Source organism: Hipposideros armiger, unplaced genomic scaffold (genome assembly GCF_001890085.2).
Source record: "Hipposideros armiger isolate ML-2016 unplaced genomic scaffold, ASM189008v1 scaffold_53, whole genome shotgun sequence".
Lineage (NCBI taxonomy): Eukaryota > Metazoa > Chordata > Mammalia > Chiroptera > Hipposideridae > Hipposideros > Hipposideros armiger.
In genome coordinates, this window is record NW_017731403.1 from 36,732 (window position 1) to 55,237 (window position 18,506).

Here is an 18,506-nt window from a genome sequence, read left to right on the forward strand (position 1 = left end):
GTGAGCGGCCAGCAGCCGCTGTGAGTGGCTGTCCAGAAGCTGGCGACTGCTGTGCCTCACCCAGGAAGAGTGCAATGATGATGCCAACTTGGGCCAGTGAAGCAACGTCCTCCACAACTAGACTGAAGAACAAAAGGACAGCAACTTATCTGTTCCCCTTCCCCCAATTCCCCAATAAAAAATCTTTAAAAAAAAAAAGCACATGTGTGTTTTAAAAAATAAAGAACAAGCAAAAAAATATAACTATCATTAATGTATATTACCAAAAAAAAAAAACTCTCTAAACTTATTTAACAATTGACAGAACTTCAAGGAAAAATAGGTAAATGAATAGTAGTTGGAGACTTTAATACATCTATCTCAAAACTGATAGTTAAACAGATAACACATAAGTAGATATGTTAAAGTCCTAACCATACAATCAATAAGTTTGAGCTATTAGAAATATTTTTTAAAACCTGCACTTGGGTTGGCCAAGTGGCTCAGTTGGTTAAGAGCTCGCTCAAGAGTGTGAGTTCTGAGCAACAGGATCGCCGGTTCGATGCCCAAAGCTGAGCTGCCGCTGAGCTGCCAACAGGTGGCAGAATAGCTGAGCTAAAAAAAAAAAGCCTACACTTAATAGTATACATACTCTTTTTGAGTATATTTGGAACATAGAAAAAAAAAAGACCATGTGTTATAACACAAAGAAAGTTTCCATTTAGAAAGGATCCATTGAAAATATTTTCCAATCATAATAAAATAAAATCAGAAATTAATAAAAATATAACTTAAATATCTCATCTATTTGGAAAATAAATAGCATTTTGGTAAATAACTCTGGGCTAAAAGGGAAATTACAAAATACTTAGAACTGAGTAACATAAAATTATAAGTCAAAATTTGTAGACTACAGCTGTAACAGTAGCTAGAGAGAAATTTTAGCTTCATATATATACCTATTTATCAGGGAGAAAATTTAAAAACAAGCTAAGCATTCAACTAAAAAATATGGTGAAAAATTACAACAAGAAAAATTCAAAGAAACAAGAATAAAGTAAATAATAAAAATAAGGGCAAAAATAAATTTTATAAAGAGAGAAGGGGAGAACAAATCAATGTAACAAAACCAAACATTTGTTCTTTCAAATGTTAATAGGCATTGGCAGTCCTGATTTCAAAAGTCAGAGGGAAAATAAGGAAAAACATGATATAGACTGAAAAAGGGTAGACTACCAAGAAAAATAGAGATTTAAAAATGTTTTTAAAAAGTATTATGGACAATTGACAGGTAATGGTTGTACAACTCTGTAAATGGTACTAAAACCATTGAATTGTGCTCTTTAAATTGGTGAATTGTATGGTGTATGAATTATATCTCAATAAAGCCATAAACAAAAAGAAGTACTATGGACAGCTATATGGTAATACTTTTGAAAAGTTAGATGCAATGGATAAATCCCAAGAAAAATATGTGATGCCACAAAGGTGCAATAGTAAAACAATAAGCACTGAAGAAACAATTTCTTTTCCCCACGCTCCCCCTCTCCCAGCCCCAAGGTCTCCAGTACTGTTACATAGTAAATGTATCTAGACCTTCCAAACAAAACATAAATTTGCTCTAGAATTTTGTTATATAACCTTTACCCAGTTAAGGTTAAGTTTCCTGTCTTGCTGAGAGTTTTGTTAATCCTAAATCAAATTTGAACTTAGCCAAGTACTTTATCTATATCAATATTAAGATAAGCTGTATCCCTTTTCTCTTTTAATCTATAATCATGATGAATTACATTAAGAAATTCCTTGCTCTTTCAGTGTTAGAGCTAAGATGAGAGTTGAGAAGAGTTTTGGATATAATACCAATACACAAAAATCAATAACATTTCTTTTCACTAGGAAAAAGTAACATAAAAATAAAGTTTAAAATATTATATCATTCACAACGGCAACAAAAACTGTAAGTATTTAGGAATGGACCTAACCAAAAAAATACAATAACTTTATGGAGAAAAACATTAAATTTTAATAAAGGAAATAGATGATGTAAATATATGGAGAGACATTGTTTGCTCTTTGATGGAACAATTAATTTAACGTAATAAAAATATAAATTATCCCCAAATTAAGCGATGTAAATCCCATAAAAATCAATGTAACCTCAATCACAATTTCATTTAATTTTTTCTTCCAGAAATGTCATAAATTGAACCTAAAATTGATATGGAAAAATATAGGTCTACAAATAGCTAAGGAAATTTTAAATATAAAGAGCAAAGAATAAGAACTTAACCTACCAGCTATCAAGAAGTACTATAAAACTCTAGTAATGAAAAAGGTAATGGCACAAGAACAGATAAATGAACCAATGGAACAGAGGCTAGAGCTTGGAGAGCTTAGCAGGCGCTGTGAGTGCCCTGTTATATCCCTTTGGCAGTGAATGGAACTCACTACTTGGGAACTACATTCTAGGGAACTCCAAACTTGCTGTTTCTAATTGCACTCCCTGTGACCCTGCCTGCTTGGCCTGTGTTCATGAAATGCCTGGGAGTAAATAAATGCCCCCACTGAGAGCAGTCCTCAGTTGGTGGCTCAAGTGAGGTGGTGGGTAAATACTTTAGCTGCCTCGGCCTTCAGTTGGGGTAACTCTTAGTTCTACATTGCACCCAGTTCCTTAGACTTATTGACCCCAGTTACCCACAGTGGTAATCTGCTTGATAACATTCTGTTTATTGGATTCCTTTTCTTCCTTGCTTTACTTCTCTACTCTTCTGCTAGTGCTTCTTGGGTCATCTCCCCCTAGATCTACTTATGTCCACATCCTTATTTCAAGGTCTGTTTCTGGGAGAACCCAATAAGACAGACATGCACATACACATAAACTTAACTTACAATGAAAGTGACACTAAAATTCAGTGGGAAAAGGACAGATTGTTTGGTAAATGAGAGAGAAACTAGCTTGCTGTATAGACAAAAATAAAACTTAACACCCAAAGGTGGGCCTGAAGTGAATTAAAGATCTAAATATACAGGGTAAAATTATAATTAATAGAATATATTTTCTATTAGGAAAACATCGTTGTGAGCTAGAAGCAGGGTAAGACTTCTTAAATAAAACTTCAAATATAAATCATAAGGCCAAAAACATGATGAACTGAATTATATTAAAAGTAAGGATTTCTTTCAATAAAAGATTCCACGGAAAAAGGTAAGAGCCTTTGAAAGAAGATATTAACAATGTCTAAAACTGGTAAGGGATTAATTTCTAAAACACCTAAGAAACAGTATCAAATCAATTGGATAAAGACAGGAATCCAAACTAAAAATAGTCAAAGGATAGGACGATTTAAAAGACGAAACCTGAAAGTCCAAAAAGCATCTAAAGAAATGCTCAAATTCAGTAGTAATAATGAAATGAAAAATAAGACAACAGCAAAGTGTCACTTTTCATTCATTAGATGGCCAAAAACTTGAAATCTAAATAACGGCAAGTATTAGCAAGGGTGTGTAGGGTGTATGAACCCTCATGCTTTGCTGGTGAGAGTTTCAACTCTGGAGCCATCTGGAAAGCAACCTGGATATCCTCATGGTCTAGTGTTCCCTCTCTTGTTTACATAGTCCAAAGATATTGTCCTACAGATCTGTAATTGGAGGGCAGGTGCAAGGAGATATTGGGAGGAACTGAGGAATAGTTGTCCTTCAGCAGGGACTAGGTATGCAATGTGTGGTTGGTGTACATTGTAGAGTGCTCTACAGCAGTTAGCAACAACATAGTAGATGCACCCAGTAATATGGATAGATCTCGAAGTACAGCGTTAATTGCAAAAAGTAAGAGAAAGCTATACATGCACATCAAACAACAGAGCAGATTTTAGAAGAACCTAAGCAAGTGGAGGATCCACATCCAATACATTAGAAGAGTTGCCTATGGGAGGATGGAATAGGAGTAGGAAATGGAAATATAAAAGGAATAAATAAATGGAGTCCAATGATGATAGTGAGCTATGAACTGAGGAGAAATACCCTTTGTACCTAAGCCACCCCCAACAAAATTCGTAACGGAAAAGACAAGACAGATGGTAAGTGCCAAGTACTAAATAGTCTTTAATAGCATAGAAATTTATAGTCTATTATAAGGGCCTTTGCCTTTATACACACTGGGAAAATATACACTGGAAGTATATATGTAAGTTGAGTAATTTAGACAACAGATACTAATGTATAAATCAGAAACATTTACTTTAGCTTGAAATCATCTATATTTCTGTGGGCAATCTTTGAAAAAATATTTTAGATGATAATGCTGAGAAAAACTCAGAGTTGTAAAGGCACTATAAACTCTTTAAGAAAAAAATATTTAAAGAAGTTAAGATGCTAAGAACACTAGCAACACAGAGACTCAATGGACAGGAAAGCTGAACAAGCACAGTCTATCTGTAAAAAACAAAAATACCAGTTACATCTTAATACATTTTCAAACAGATTCATCAATGGACTCATTAGAGTTCTCAAAAACAATTGGTGGCGACTAAAACCATTAGAGACATAATCTGAGTATAATGAACAAATGGAAAGTGGGTGAGCAATGTTGCTGTGCCTTTTAAAAAGGAGAACGAAGACTGAAAAGCTTTCCAATTGCCTCCTAATTTGATTAATTGGTGTTGTTTTTCTTCTTCTGATGTTTTTATTCAGACAATCTTGGTGCACTGATTAGTTAACCCTGAGGCTCAAGGATTCTCTATTCTTAGACACAGACACAGCCACCTCAACACAGATGGGCAGCCTGTTCTGTGGCTGACAGCTTTCCCCCGATCTTGTGATGTCTTCAGATACCTAAGCACCACAAAAATTTCAGCAGGAACCACATCCTCCTTATCTGCTAAATCACAGTAAATAACATTTGGAGGTGATCTATTATGCACTGGTCACAATCCAGAACTTAAAAGGGTATCTTTTTGTCTTTCCCCTCACAATTAACTTCTCTTATTTTATTTTTCAAGAAATTCAATTAAATTTAATTAAATGAGACTTATTGAACACTTATTCGGAGCAAGTTAGATATGGCCTAGCCCTTCCCTCAAGAAGTTTATCACCGTGTGTATGTGTGTGTGTGTGTGTGTGTGTGTCTACATGCATGCGCCTTCATGATTCTGGGTTTGTATAGCATGGAAGAGGCGGCAGGTGAGTGGCCACAGGGACAAGTAGAATACATCAATTCCCCCAAGTATTTATGATATATAGAGAATATGACAAGTTCACTGAGGAGAAAAAGGAGAGAGACATAAGCTTATGTTTTTCTATAACATTGGACACCTTTGTTATTCTAAATTAGAAAATCATATTTTAGGACATATTTAACTTGGAAGCAATCAGGATCTTGAGAAATGATGCCTGAAGAGTATGATAATTTCCCCCTCAGTTTGGTGGGAGAATGGAAATTACATCAAATGTTCAACAAAGAATTCTAGGACTGGAAAGGGGCCCCTGAGATGTCATGCTATGAACAGGACTCAACCTAAGTGATCCCAGACAGGCAAGAATTGGTACCCTTTCTTTCCAGTCTCATTTTAAAAGGCCGCCAAAGAAATAAAGGCCATAAAAAACTCCAGACATCAGCTAAGTGCTTCACTTCTCAACACAGTTTTTAAATGATTAAAAGAAATGTTTTTATATTACAGTTTAAAGTCTTTCAAGTTTTCTCTTTAGGATAAAGGCCGAGAACAGCTAGTTGCTGACTGTAGTTGAATACACCTTCATTGTAAAATAGAACCCTTTTGTAATGCTGGCTCCCTGATAGCAAACTAGTAGATTGCCCATGTTGTATGAGAGTTTTTACTATATGCTATTGACCATGCTACTTTTAATTTAGTATTTATGCTATTGTCACTTAATTTAGATGGTGTAGTTAGATTTATATGTAATAAAGTACCACATGATAACAGGGTGCTCCTTAATTTCAAGGCCGTTTTCTAGTCACCACTCACATTTTTCAGGCTGAAGAATACCCAATGTTTTTTCTCGCAATGTTTGAAGTGTTATTATACTCTCTGATGATCATTATCAACTGTTCCTGGGGACATATACCCCTTGTGGCTGGGGGTAAATTTTTGGGAAATCCTACCCAGTCCCTAGACTTCTTTAGAACGTTTAAGGGGCTCCTCTCTCCCAAACCCAGAGTCCTAAGCTGTCACGGAACTTTGATTAATGTTACGTAGGTAACTTTGTAAAATCTGCTTTCCATTTTCTGCTATTTTCTATCTCCAAGATGTAATTGGCATTTTTGTTTTCTACAGATCGATGCTGCGTGTTCGTCTTTCCTATCCGTTGGTTCTCAGCCTCAGGTAATTCCAGTTGGAGATGTTTCGTGATGATGTAGGCATTTGTGTAATGCTGAATACTTCATTTTTCCCTTTGGACCTGTCATTACTTTATGAACTTATTAAAACATGTCGACATCTTAGAAATTATTACATCATCTGCCCGTAATAATCGGTGCTATGAGCTTATGTTTTAAAGTGCTAGGACTTTTATGTCTAAGTAAAAGAGGTTTGCAGATAATATGCACATATTTTGGAAATGAAAATGCGAATTTCAAAATCAAATTCTGCGTTAGATTAAAAATAATGTATCGATTGCTATATTTGGGGGCTAATATCCTGTCCCTTAGTTGAGTTTGAAACTCACGAGGGGAGAAACTTATGGAATCAGACCTACGGAGATCAAAGTATCATTGTAACTGAAGAGTCAATTTGTGATTGGAGCCTTAGATCCGATGCCAAGTGTGTCTGCTAAAACTACTCCAGAATTAGATTGGGGTAGACAGTGACTCGGGGCCTCCTGCCAGAATCAGGTTTTCTGCCATAGGGCAGAGAACAGACAAGAACAGAGCTGGCTCCCTAAGGAGAAAGGACTAAAGGGGAAATGCCCCATTTCCTCCTTTCAATCATCTCTCAGGCAATTCTCACTCCTCTTTTCACAGGAGAGAAGTAAGAGGGGATTGGGGATTGAGGAGGGTTAGTCTAGCTCCTGTGCCTGGAAACATGAGGAGTGGGAAATAAGTGTGTCCTCATTATACCATCTTTACTGGACGCTACTGCTTCCAGCTGCAGCTCTATCTCTGGGAGCAGGTGTCACAGAGTTAGTGTTAGTGTCTTGGCTTTTTTTTGCCTTGACTCTCTTAGCCAGTATCACGAGTCTTCTGGATGGAGAAGAGGGCTTAGCAAAGGCCCTATCTTGACCTCTTGCATAGCAATCAGCTGTGTGCCTTGGGCAAACCCCCTACATAGCATGGCCAAGGTGCCATATCCTCCTCACAGTCCTTCCAGAATGTCATCCTGGCCCTGTGTGGGTAGCCTTGTGTACTGGTGCTACATAGTAATACCTTGGTTTGCGAGCATAATTCGTTCTGGAAGCAAACTACTCGTATTGCAAGACATTGCTCGTTTACCACGTTAAAATGTATTAGAAATGTTTGCTCGTCTTGCGGAACACTCGCAAACCACGTCACTCACAACCCAAGGTTTTACTATATTTCTCCTGCTGCAACAAATTCCACAGTCTGCAGAGGATCATTTGCAGGAAGTTAGGTGCATTAGAAGCCAAAACAAGACCTGTTTGTGAATAGTATTTCAAATTACTTGAGGAGCATTGATAGCTGTGTAACATGGGATGGATATTAATCAGCATACAAGCTTTTGCATTGTACTTAAAATTCAGAATCAGTTTTATTTCTGCAGAACTAAACGAACACATTTTAAAGCACTCATCTAAACACCATGAAGATAAACTAAGCTTTTATTGGATTCAGATACTGTACACATTTTGAGGAGAAGTTGGTAAATTTATTATGGAATCTTTTACATTACCTGATACAATTTTTTTAAATTATTAATTTTCACATTAACTGTTATTTTATTATTTATGTGATTATCTGAACAGTGCTTCAAGACATTTTTACCAAATAGGAAATAAAGGATCTTTAAGGTTTACAAATAAAACAATAAAATGTTAAAATTTTAGTGTGAGGAAAATCCTTAAAGAATAGTTGTAGCTCATTAAATAATGACTCTATGTAAAGAGCTGCTGGAAAAGCATGGAATTTGTTTTGAAACTTTTTCGGTCAAACTTCAATCTTGTTGCCAAGCCTCCTCCAGCTTAAAATCTGTTTCCAAGGAGAACTCATATATCTGAATTTGTTCTTTTTCAAGGCAACAGATACATCTTTGATAAATGACATCACTAGATATTTTTGTTATTATTTTATATTTTGCAGCATTTCTGGATTGGCCATAAAAAGAAGTTTCAGGGTCTTATTTCCAGATTTTTGTGGAGTGACCTGTGTTTTTCTATTTCTGAAGAGCAAAAGTGAGAGTTGTATCAGTGTTCACACTCTACTTTTTCTCTCATCCAACTCCCAGCGATAGGTGTAACAGTCAGTATCAGTATAACACAGGAATATGTAAAGGTCAGAAGACCTACTAGCCAGGTGTGGTACTGGGCAAGTGGCAGTCTTTTAGAACCATATTCCTTAGTAACCGTTCCTGTCCTGTATACCTCACAGCTATGTTTTAAGGACAGAATGTGAATTATGTATGTGAAAGTGTTTTTGTAATTTATTGAAGCACTATATAAATATGAACCATTTAATATTATTAATAACTATCCCAGCTGTTTACATGGTAGGCAAACAAATGGAAGAGAACAAAGCGGACCTGTGACGCTAGGGAGGATGCTCAGAACAGCTGTTTCATGACTCACTGTATCCCTAACTACAACCAACCATATCAAACATGCACTGTTCTTCAGAGTGGAGAATATTGGTGGTCCCAAACAATCCTTTTGACATGTCTTCTAAATTAAGAGTGACTACAGCTGTAAATCAAACTTTACAGGCACACATTTTTTTTAATGCTACCATTATTAACTAATTGCTATGTACCTGGCACTGTTCTAAGAGCTTTACCAACATTTAATCCTTCCAAGAATTCTCTGCAGTGATGTTGTCATCAAAGATTTATGTCTGAAAAAAACTGAAGTTTAGAGAGGTTAGGTAACCAGCCCAAGGCAACACAGCTAATACAGAGTAGAAATGGGATTCGCACTGCTGTAGAGTTGGAGGCTGCTCAACCTCACAGCCCATGTTTCTAACCATCAATTACGTCACCTCCCCCCACCCCATGGTTCCGGATCTTCATTATTTCCAATGTGCATTTCTTAAGTAATCAACTGTTCATGGTACTACTGTGCTAAATTCTGTGCAAAGCAGGTTTCGCCCCTGCTTGTCCATTTGTGCTGCTCCTCACCACACCCATCTGGCTGCTAACCACAGAAAGCCCTGCCCTACTTCTGTGCTCAGATGCTTTGAAAAACCTGATCCTGGGGTGTGCAGTCAGCAGCCTGGGAGGGTGGTAACTCAGATTAGATGCCCCACGCATGGCTTCTTCCTCTCCAGCTTCCATTGTTTGGGAGCAAATGCAGGGTTTTCAAATTACCCAATAATGAATAATATTCAGTGAGGCTCATGGCTCTGGCATGTAGATCCAGAGCTGGCTACAACCTGGGAAGAATAATCCCTCTTTTGGCACTGCCCTAATTAATTACTCTCAGTCATAGAATTCCATGAAATCTTAGCAAGTACTGAGAACCATGTATCTGGACCAGAGGGGAAGCCTTAATCAGCGCTTAACAGTGCATAACATTTTTTTTCCTGGTTGGAAAGAAGGTTTTACTTTTAGGAGGCAAGTTTTTATCATAAGGGAAATCAAGGGATTCCAACAGAGTTTCAGTTGTCCACAAGGATTCTATTTCGGGTAGTTGGAATATCCATGTGTTTCTAACATTCTACAGTTGTATCTTCTATGCAAATGTTGTTAAAACAAGCATAGCCTGTGTATCTTCTCCTTTCCATTAGGCATCCAGTGCATTGGAGAAGCTTTGCTTCATGATTATGGGGACTCTGCCAAAGCCCCAGGTAAAGTTGAAATATGTTTTATTTGTAGGGAAAATTTGCTCAGTGATATCTTGGAATTTCTCTTGTAAGAAAATATACCCAATTTAGGAAGCCAGACAAGAGGAGCTAGAAGAGGATAAGTTGGTTTTGGATAAGAAGCAAATACTTTTGTTTCTCTGATGTCTGAGAATTTAAGGACATACTAATGGAATTTACAATAATCTAATTGGAAAGTCCTGTGTCCTCCTCAAGTATAAGATGTGTTCTACCTCCGATGAGAGAAATGTGGGGTCATTTGCTTCTTTTTCTCTCCCTGACTCAAACTACAATTGGAGAAGAGATGCGTCTTTCTTTGTTACAGAGTACATTAAAAATAAAAAATAAAAAAGCAAACTATATTATCAATGTCAGTTTGAAAATTATATTCTTACTGTGATGTCTTGGTTTCCTATTAAAATTATTTGTCCTGAAGTGAGGATAGGTGGGAACTTGAAAAATAGCACAATGTACCATACCTCATTTTATATTCTGTATTTTATAGATGTACTTATTTTAAAACTATCTTATTAAGGGTAAAAGCCTCAGGTTTAGAATTATATTTTTCATTAGCAATTCTAATTTAACCTATGATCACTGGTACATTCTGACTTCCCTTCTTTTCATATACAATAATTCAAAGAAACCTTGATTTTTTGAAGGCATTAATGTTTTCTGAAACTGTTTACGACTGTTTTTTCCCCAGGGTTTTTTAAAGGTGACATTTTTCTAAAACACTTAATTGACTTTTTTCTTAATTATAAGAAATGACAGTAGTGTTTTTCCATGAATTTCCTTTTATATTTAAAGCAAATGAGAACAAAAAAGAATGACAAAAAGGAATATGAGTCATTCTAAAAACATAGATTTTTGGAGGGAGAGAGGAATATAGAATGGTTTATGGAAGAAAGCAAAAACAGCTCAATCTTATTATTTAGTGATAACAACTACAAATATTTTGATGTGACTCCTTCTAGTCTATTTCTCTGAATATCCTATATGTGATCATATCATAATTTCCCTTTCTACCACTGTTGAACATTTAGAATGTTTCCTATTTTCTACTCCTATGAATAATGCTGAGTAAAGATCTTTGTTCATACTTTTATTTATAAACAGTCTTTAATTCCTCATTTATTTTTAGAGCAATATATGCTTAACCAATTTCAGTCTTATATTTTATATGTAACATATGTGTAATATGTTTTTTAAAATTATGACATAATCTTATATTATAAATTTTATACTATATATTATACATAACATATATTATGATTTTATGTTATACATAATATAATAATATTTGTATATATTTTTTCAACAGAAAACAGATGAAAAGTATAATACCAAAAGGGTAAAGTGATTTCCATAAATATATACTTTAAAAAATAATAAAAAACACCACTAATCGTCTATAGTAAATCTCACTCCTTTTTTTAACAGTTCTTATTTCATTATTCAAAGATGCGGAAGTTGGGCAATTCAAATGTGGTAAGTTGTAGAATTACTTATTAGTAATCACTAGTATTTGGGGTTTTTTAAAAAAACTGTTTTGTACAGTTTATTATAGAGCTAGATGAAAATTCATGTTCTTTATTTTAAAACTTTATATATGTATGAACAAATAGATTTTAAAATTTATTACACATTTAACTTTTTTTATGTCAAAACTACATGTATATTTAATTAATTAATTCATTCATTCAACAGTTATTTACTGAGTATCTGCTATGTGCCAATCACAATTCTACGTACTAGAAATATAGCAGTAAATAAAATAGAAAATTACAAAAGAAATCCCTACTGTCATGGAACTTACATTCTAAAAGCAAAGAAAAAGCAAATAATTAAATAAAACATACTGTTTTAGAAGGTGATTAGTGCAAGGGAAAAATAGGTCTGTGCAAAGGCATTTTAAACATTATTTTAAAAGATGATTGTCAAAGTGTAATTAAATACAACTAGAAATATCCATTTGTATTCCTAAGCTATCCTTATTTGTAATTAGGCATTTAATGTGAGACTTTACTAAGATTAGCCAGATACCAATAACACAAATTCAGTTCACTTCTAAATTGTGTGGTTTTAGTGGTAGTTTTTCTTTTTGTATGTATGCCTTTTAAAAAATGCTAAGCAACCTACTTTGATGTTTCAATCTAGAATACTTAATAATAATTTGACTATATTATTCTTTCTAAGCTTGTGACTCACTACTGTGGACAATTTAGGGAAGGAGGAGCAAGTGTATTTTAAACATGTATGTCCCTGTGGAAAGGGAACTGTAATCTTAAACTCAGCTTTAAATGTTTATCACATTAAATATTCTTACATATGAGGAGTTGAAAGTTAGGTTAGACTTTAAAAACCAAATGCAAGTTGAATTGGCTAACAAATAACCATTGTATAGGGCTTAAAGGAATCCATTTGATAAATGATTTTAATATTTGTGAAACGGTTCAATTTAAGCCATGCCTGTGAAATGAAACAGAAGCAGGTAGCCACATGTCTCAAATGTGCTTTCATTTTCTTCTGCTTGGCATCTTCACATTTTGAGAAAATGTATCTTAGTCACTTTTTTTGCTATCAACCACACATTGTCATTTTTCTTGTGTCACCTGTTGTCTTGTTCCATATGTCGATTTTAAATATTATAAAATAATTTATAAATTTGTGTGTACAATGCAATCTTCCAGATAAACATTTTCATAACAGAAAACTGATTCTCACAGAGTTATTTTCATCTGTCCCTAATTATTTTGAGTCAGTCTGGAAGCAGACAGACTGTTTTTTTGCCTGTCAAAGATGCAGGCTGGTGGTTTACTTCTTGGCAGCTGATGAAGGTCTGAGGCCCTCAGGGAAGGGCTTGTTCAATGTAATGGCAGAGGTTCTAGCATAGAGCTATCACATTTTATTCCATCTCTTGGCTTATTCTTCGCAGTTCTTTGAAATGCTCACAAGGGATGTCGTAGATAGCATCTTCCTTGTTCTTTTTTGTCTGGAGCAAGTATAAAGGATAAAAACAAAAGCAAACAAATAGGAAAAACGGTTGCTATGCCGATGCTGAGACGCCTCTGTGCTCATCACGTGTGTGTGGTTGTGTCTCTCAGTCATCTGTCGTGCACCCGTTACTGCAGCTGGTTCCTCAACTGCAGGAGAGAAGAATGAAGAGATTCAGAGTGGACGTATGTAACCCAAACTGCATGCTTGCTTTGCTACTCATTCTGTGTAGGGCAGCTCTTTTGTTAATTCCAGATTGTGTTTTATAAGATACTCTTCTTCAGGATAAAACCCACATAAACACCCAGTGAGCCTAAAAACATCTGTTTGCAGAAGTGTTTTCTCACTCAGGAAGAAAAGAATTGTTTGCCCTCTCTCTCAGGCTGTGGGCAGTGAGGAAAGCTGGGGTTCGATTCCCTTCCAAAGAGCATGACCCTCCCAAGTGAGGAAGGACACAGCAGTATGGCTCGTCCTTAGGTAGGAACAGGAGAAAAGATAAAAAAATTACTTCTCCTCTGGACGTAGGTTGGCAAATGGCTGGGATGGCAAGTTTTCTATCCAAGTTTTAAAGTATTAGTGAGAGTTAGGCTCATGAAGTAAATATATCAGAAACGAAATGTAGATATTTTGGTTTGTTCCACAATTAACAAAAATACGGCCCAAATTCAGTATCTATATTAGAGATGAATATAACTATGATAACACATTTTTAATCTAGAAATTGTGGAGTTTTTATTTTCATTTAAAAAGAATCCTAACTCTTTCAATGATGAAAGTTTCTAAGTATTATTTTTAAGCAATACCTTACATTGTTGTAATGCATTATAGTTTTCAGTCTTGTATTGTTTCATTGTATTCTTTAGGCAACTCTGTTGGTACTTACACAAGTATTGTTATCCTCAGTTTACCAGAGGGAAAACAATTCAGGACAGTTAAAGGTGTTTCCCAAAATCATCCTAGTTAGTGAGATGAGAAATTACAACAGTCTTCTGACTTCTAGGCTAGAAAATATTTTTTTAACCATGCAATTCCCTTTATAGTCTAATCTTGGATACATCCATTATTGTCAGATTTTTCCTTAATTTAAATACCATATTAATTTCATTCTTCTTAATATACTACCAAAAGTCTTGAAATACTTTTTGTAATGCATACACTTTAGGCAAATAAATTTCTCAAAATTTATTTTTATGGTCACTATTTCCTCCCTAAATTCTTCACATTCTTAAACTAGGCTTCATAGTATCTGCTGCCAATTTGAATGAGAAATGTAAGAGGAACTGTAGTAGTGCCTTAAAATTGTAGAATTTCCAGTACAAAAAAAAGATCAAAATGGTAGTTATCAAACTTTCTAGAAGTAATACCTAAAGTGCCAAAAAATGTATATATATGACTTGTATTCATCTTTTGTTATTGCTATATATTGAGTATTACAATTTTAATACAGTTTTTTCCTTTCTTAAAATGTGAATACATTTTTTTGGCACTTAGTATATGATTTTTTGGATTCACTTTTACTTTCTGAAGAGTTTGCTTAACTTATGAATAGTGTAAGATTTCAGTTTAAAGGTTCAGTTTCTTAAAATATATCAACAAGTTATTAGTTTACTATATCACTTCAGTGTCATTATTTTTACAACCTAAACTAAATACTCAGTATTGTGGCCAGCTTGGTACTTTGAATGTTCTGCCTTCAGTGAGACTCTATTTCCAGACAACTAGCTGAAAATGTGAACTCTGACTTGGTAGTATATACTGCTGGACAAATGATAACTCCTAAAAGTATTTTGTAGCAAGACAAGTTTCCTAGGAACCTATGAAAGAAAAAAATATAAAATCTGAGTAGAAAAAGAAATACAATAATGTTAGCCTTGCTAGACGTAAGTCACCCAATTTTAAAACATATTTTCAATAGTGACATATTTTGGGTTTTTAAAGAAAATGTTCTCAGATCTTAGTGCATTCCAACACTTATTATATTTTGTTTACTAGACATCCTTACTTCTATCCCCATACCTCTTTTACCCTTACCTCCCAAATTCTTATATATACTGTTCTCTTTCCAGTGATAAGACTAAAATCACCTGTGTGTTTTGATTTGAGTTTTAAGTTACATTTTGTCCTACCTTTCTTTTTTTTCTTATATAAGCATATAAATGTATAGTGTCTAGTGTACATTTTTGAATATTAAAATTTTTAATCTTTTAATTAACAGGGGGATTTATAGTCAGGATGAGAATTTAGGATATATTTCTTGTAAAGCAAGGCTTTCAGAATTTTAATAGATGTGAGAGCTATTTTTCAGAATTTTAAAAATATGATTTAACTTATATTATGGAATAATTTGAAAGGGTCCTGTTGACAAATTTCATAGTGATTGCCATCTTGATATTTTTGTAATAAGTAGTTGTTGAAAATAGGGAGATATACAAACCAATTTTATGGAAAACATAAAATGTTAAATATGTTTTCCATTAAGTTTAAAATGAAATGTTTTAAGAAAGGAAACACTTCAAAATATACCCATTATGAATAATTGGTTTGTTGCTATTTCATATTTTTTCATTACCATTTCTGTAAATATAATCATATTGGGAAAATCTCTTCTGAAATCTCATTGAATAAATATGTTTACCAAAGTTGTCCCTTAATTTCTATAGAAATATTATGTGTTTTAGATGTTACATAATTCTATTTTATATTTTTCTCTGTTCTTGTGTTAGCACATACAATATGTTTTTTCAAATAAATTATTTTGCTCTAATAAAATGCTGTAAGGAGATTTTAAATATAATTAATTATCTATGCAGTGTCTGTCATTCCTCTTTCTACTTATTGATGAGTACACATACAACTGACAAACTTCCTGAAAATAGAATCTGTTGTATTGATAAGGAAATTATTTTAAAATACAACATTCTGATGATACTGCTAGTTGTTGAAAATTGTTCAGGTATAAATACAGAGATTAGCTATTGATATAAATTATATACTCAAGTCTTGGATTCCCTCTTTGTTTAATTATGATAGTTTAAAATAACTTTGAGCTTCACTATACTCTCAGGAAGGATTTGTGCATATTTTCACTGTTATTTGATTTGTAATGCCCTCATTTTCTCTTCAGGAACAATTCCAAGGTCCTATTGCAAGACCAAATCGAAGATACTTTTTATTCAGGGTATGTACGTACTTTATTTTTTAAAACAACATTCAATACCAAAATTGAAAAATAATTTCACTGTGCATTTATTTACATTACCTCATAAGTTTTAATTAAATTTTGAAGTTTGTTTATAGATATTTGACAACAGGTGTTGTAGTCAGATTCACTTCTGTCACCACCTTATTGCTTCAGTATTATGGCATCTCTGACCTCTTTCCTTATCCACTCCTAATGTTTGTAAATACCCCAAATGACATTCATCTATTTCACAGTTTAGTTTCATAACATTTCATGTTCAGGAAAAGAGTGCCTTAAAGATGTATTACTCCCGAAGTTCTAAAGAATCAGTTACTAAATGTTTAATTCAATAGATTGGAAGAGTTATGACTGTTTTCACAAGCTTTTCAAAGTAAAAGAATTAACTACAATAGAAGCTATAAGTAGATAAAACTTTGTATTTAGTATTTTGTGTATCCAAATGTCTGAAATGTGAGTTTCTTTCTAAGCAGCTATACTTTCTAAAATGTTTGTATCCCTAATACATTACCAGAGAATTTTCATTCATTCATGCAGCAATTCTTTATTGAATTTCTACTTGATGCTGGACAATGTACCAAAGGCTGGGAATATAAAGCGATATAGGATTCTATTCTTATGCTCTGGGAGTTTATAGCCTAATATAGGAAATTGACAAATAAATACAAAATTGTATGTTACAATATTTAGATGTGACAATAGTTAGTAAAATCATATGTTTCAAATGTACAATTCTATAATACATCATCTGTTTCTCACACTGTGTGCTCATCTCCCAGAGAGGATAAAGGATGTCAAATATATGGGGTTATAGTTTCTGAAAGACAGGCACTTAACCCAGACTGGGGAATGAGGGAGGTACAGAGAGGCTTTAAGGTCTGAATTTGAAGAATCAACAGGAATTAGCCAATGAAATATTTGCAGCAGGAATTCCAACTTTGTTGCACACACTAAGGAGAGCCATATAGTTAAGATTTGCATTTGGAAACTAATTTTAGCAACAAATTGGAGAATGGGTTGAAGGAAGGAGCAAGACTGCATAGAGGAAGAAATAGTACCACTCATTGAGATCATTAGGCTGCTTTCTATGAAAATTAACGTTCCTCCTAGTTAACACTGGTTTATTACTAATTTGTTATTTTCCAGCCACGCAATGGAAGAAGGTCAGAAGGTTACATTTAAAATGGTATGTGCTTCACAATTCAAACCAGTTTGAAATTTTCTGTTGTTTTTAGATATTCACGTATTTAACTATGCTGAATATATTTCTATTATTTGATTGCATGTGTATATTACTATTCTATATAAAATACTACAATTATAGGGGCTGTGAGGGCTTTAAGATGGAAAATGCCATTATTTAGGGCCAGATTTGTTTACCCATGTCATGTGTTCCTCAAACTATGCCACAATAGTCATCATCATCAATTTTGTGGACATTGACCTTATTATAGTTATTTGCTATGCAAGTAGTTTATGTAAGGGTCTGTGTTCTTATTGTGGTAATCAGTGTCCAAAATAATGAGTCAGAACTTTTAAACTGATTGTATTTCTGTGTCCCAAATGATCCATATTAAAATATTCCTTTTAATAGCTGTGATTTACCATTTCTAGAGAACTAAGGAAAGGTGGAAAGATATGAAAGCATGGATTCTACTTTGGGATTTCCAGAGTTTCCACCTCAATGATGGAGCTATAGTAGAACTTAGTAGCTAGCTATTGAATGGCCCTACATGTTTAATAAATATGTTTATCCTAATATCTTAGTAGGCTATGAATTTCAAAATTAAACTCAAATGCAGATTGATAAATTTACACCACAGAGGTAAAAGTATATTCTATCACTTTATCTAAATTCATATTCCATGCTGAACATATTTTTGCAAATATTTTATTCATATCATTTATCTCAACCCTTAATACATATTTAGCTTCAGAATGTTAAAATTCTTAATATTTTCTCATAGAAACAGAAATTAAAAAATGCACTATTTCTAACTAAAGAAGATATAAAGACCAAAATTATGCAATGTCCAGAAAATAAAGATAATGAAAACACTGAGTATTAAAACTTACAGGACTCTACCAAAGGCATATTCAGTGGAAAAGTCAAGACTTTAAGCACTTTCAAGCAAGAATAAATGATTGAAGTAAGGATTTAACTCAATAAATTAAAAAAGAACAAGGTGGGGCCAGCCAAGTGGCGCGTTGGTTAAGAACTGGCTTGGGATGCCAGAGGGCCCCAGTTCGGATTCCACATATGAGGGCCAGTGACACTGCCCTCTACAGCTAAGATGCTGAACAACAGCTCAACCTGGAGCTGGGCTGCCCTGAGTCGCCGGCGATGTA

General features: G+C 34.1%; 2 long non-coding RNA genes across 2 annotated transcripts in view; both read left to right on the top strand.

Annotated features, from left to right (window-relative positions):
- The window catches only part of LOC109381786 (uncharacterized), an 11,206-nt gene extending 1,260 nt beyond the window's left edge, over nucleotides 1–9,946 (top strand). The window contains exons 2-3 of the long non-coding RNA XR_002123812.1: nucleotides 6,270–6,317; nucleotides 9,887–9,946. This is a non-coding gene — a long non-coding RNA (uncharacterized LOC109381786). The remainder of the gene's footprint in view (nucleotides 1–6,269; nucleotides 6,318–9,886) is intronic.
- A 3,121-nt stretch (nucleotides 9,947–13,067) lies between these two features.
- The window catches only part of LOC109381778 (uncharacterized), an 8,810-nt gene continuing 3,371 nt past the window's right edge, over nucleotides 13,068–18,506 (top strand). Inside the window, exons 1-3 of the long non-coding RNA XR_002123807.1 lie at nucleotides 13,068–13,143; nucleotides 16,083–16,136; nucleotides 17,304–17,343. This is a non-coding gene — a long non-coding RNA (uncharacterized LOC109381778). The remainder of the gene's footprint in view (nucleotides 13,144–16,082; nucleotides 16,137–17,303; nucleotides 17,344–18,506) is intronic.